General features: G+C 47.2%; 1 protein-coding gene across 1 annotated transcript in view; it reads left to right on the top strand.

Annotated features, from left to right (window-relative positions):
* Window positions 1-2,952, top strand: part of Lrriq4 (leucine rich repeats and IQ motif containing 4) — a 29,992-nt gene that overhangs the window by 19,762 nt on the left and 7,278 nt on the right. The gene's annotated exons all lie outside the window — the stretch shown is intronic.

The following is a 2,952-nucleotide window of genomic DNA, read 5'->3' as shown; positions in this document are numbered from 1 at the left end:
GGTTTCTATGAATCTCAGTTCTTGAGAGGCAGAGGCCAGCGAATTTCTGAGTCCCAGGCCGGTTTAGTCTACATAGTTCCAGGCCAGCTACACAGTCAGCTCCAGGTTAGTCAGGGATAACTAGTGAGACCTTACCTTAAAAAAAAATAGAAGAAAGAAATGAGTGTTATTTAGGGGCAAAAATCAAGGTAAAGGGAACTGAGATTGCTAGAAGCAATCTTATTCAGGGTGGGTTGGTGGGTAGATGTGTGCGAAGGCACATGGGTGCCACACTCAAGAGTGGAGTCAGAGAGTGGGAGAAACAGTCTAATACCAAACGGTCAGTTCTGAACACGCATAGGTCACATTATACAGACTGAGCAGATTATGTTTAGGAATATCTCCATATATATATATTTGTACGTATATACACGTCACAACAATTAGGGAAAAAAATAAGACATTAATTTAAAAAAGATCAAAGAGAATATATGGGCGGGTTTGGAGGGAGGAAAGAGAAGGGAGAAATGATGTGATAACATTATAATCAAATATAATCAAAAATCAAAGAAAAAGAATTAAAAGAAGAGCAGAGGCCAGACAAGAATCTGCAGGGGTATGTTCTCTTTTTTCCAGCAAGTGGATCCTGGGGATCCAACTCAGGTCACCAGCTTGGCAGCAGCTGTCTGTGCCTGAGGAGTGTCTCGCACCCCATTGTTCCTTCCTTTCTTCTTCTTTACCCCACTCTCTCTTTCCCCATTTGTGTGTGTGTGTGTGTGTGTGTGTGTGTGTGTGTGTGTGAGTGTGTGTGTGTGTGAAAGATGACTGTCTTGCCTTGGGCACAATAACAGATACCACAGAACGGATGGATTAAAGGGCTGGATTTTACTTTCTCCTAGTTAAAGAGATGGGGACTTTGACATTAGGCTCCAGCCTGGCTTCTAGGGTTCTAGGGTTCTAGTGTGGTCCATTACACTGGGGGCAGGTGTTGATTGCCTTGACAGGTTACATCGTCTAGGGTTAGTAACCCGTCTGGCAGTTCAGTTATTCCAGGGTCCCGGAGAGGCACTATCTGTAAGATAAATGGGCTAGGAGAGAAGAAGAAGGCCATGCTACATTTGTCAGAGCCTCCGTTTATTAGAGATGGGGTACAGCTTTATATATGGTAAGGAGTTGGGGGATGGGCACAGGGGTCTGAGCTCTTGCCACGTGGTTCATGTTGGTCATGTAGCCAGGAGGTTACCTTCGGTCAGGTCACTGTAGGCCAAGAAGTCACAAGTTGACACACCTAGTTCCCTAGATAGTTTGGAATGTGGGGTGGGTTCCGCTAACAGATAGCTCTCCATCAGCCAATTTGGGTGTGGGGTAGGCTCTGTCAATAGAACTATTCCTAAGACAATTATGGGTGTGGGGTTCTCTGTAGACTCCCCAGGGCGATGGTTCCTGCAATGATTTTAGGAGGAAATTGGCTCCTAACAGGCAGGCAGGGCTTCAACATAAAGGGGGAACACAGGTCAGTCTGCAGCAATAAGTGAGCAAGCTCTGGAGAGTGCACGCTGCCTGAATACTGGACAGAGGACTTGGTGCAGAGCAAACAGCTGAAACAGAGGCCCTGGGTCAGCATGGTGCCTGGCGTATCCAAGCAAGAGAGTGACCCAAGTGTCCAGAGCAGATGACAAGGAAAGAGTAGATAAGAGAATCAAGAAATGATAGGGTACGGTCAAGTCAGATTGAGCCTTGAAGCCATGGTGAGGACTTCTGCTTTTGTTTGGCGAGAAATGAGAAGCCAATCGTTGGAGGGTCTGAGTGGAGTGCACCCTGAGGACAGGTGCTCTCACGTAGGTGGGCAGCAGCAGGGTCTGGGGAGCCGTGGGGGCTGCTTTTCTGCTCCTTCAATGAGAATGAACAGAGGGCACACTTGAGGTTTCTCAACTGCCCATACTCTGTGCTGTCATCCCTTACTGCTCTCAGTATTTGTGAAGTCAGACATTTCCTTATTTAAGGCAGGGTCTCATGTAGCCCAGGCCAGCCTGGGACTCAGTGTATAGCCAGGGAGATCCCTGAACTTCTGACCCTCATATTTCTATCAAGCATGGCCACCAAAACAATTTATGTGGCATTGGGTCTCAGACCTAGGACTTCATGCATGCTTGGGTCAGCCAAGCTCTACCTCAAGCCCCTGTTGTACACCTAGTGACCCTCCCACCACTGCACGTGGCCTTCAGAATTCATGGCCCTGTGGAGGCCCAAAAATATGAGCCTATTTTCTTTCACTTTGTCTGAAAGTCAGAGAGTTTGAGGTTGCTCAAAACTGTTGACAGCCAGAGTTACACAGCCTGACCTAGGGCGTGGTTACTTGGTTCTTTTGACATTAAGAGGGCCCACTTCACCCGGACCAATAGTCAGGAAATTCAGTACTTCTGCTCCTTCTTTTGACTTTTCACGTAGGAAGTTTGACCTTGGGAGTGATTGCCTTTAAGATACTTGGTCCCGGGTGGGTTCACTGTAAACAACTGAATGCTAATGACTTGATATCTCGAAGTATTGAAGCAAGTAACTGTTCTAGTTGCCCTGTGGCTCACGTTAAGCAGTCTTTTGTCTTCTTCGCCCCTGGGGTATAAAAGTATGTGGGGAAATTAAATGCAGGGATTTCACTATTCACTGGAACTCCCTCCTGGGAGTCCTCCCTGCTGTATTTTCTGTTTTCTTATTTTCAATCGCATCCTTGTCCTCCTTACCATTATACTGATCCCCATTCCCTTACCCTGGTAAGTGGTATCTTTGTCAAAGCTGGTCTCTGACAGGCCCTCTACCTGATTGCCTAAAGACACAGTCTCTCACCCAGCTGGAGGATACCATTTCTTTTAGCCTAGCTGGCCAGTGAGCTCTGAGGATCTGCCTGCTTCTCCCGTCCAGTGCTGGAGTTACAAGCATATGACATAAAATGTTGGGGATTAGCCGGGCGGTGGTGGC

The sequence above is a fragment of the Microtus ochrogaster genome, chromosome 1 (assembly GCF_000317375.1).
Source record: "Microtus ochrogaster isolate Prairie Vole_2 chromosome 1, MicOch1.0, whole genome shotgun sequence".
Classification (NCBI taxonomy): Eukaryota; Metazoa; Chordata; class Mammalia; order Rodentia; family Cricetidae; genus Microtus; species Microtus ochrogaster.
This window is presented reverse-complemented; position numbering and strand designations above follow the sequence as displayed.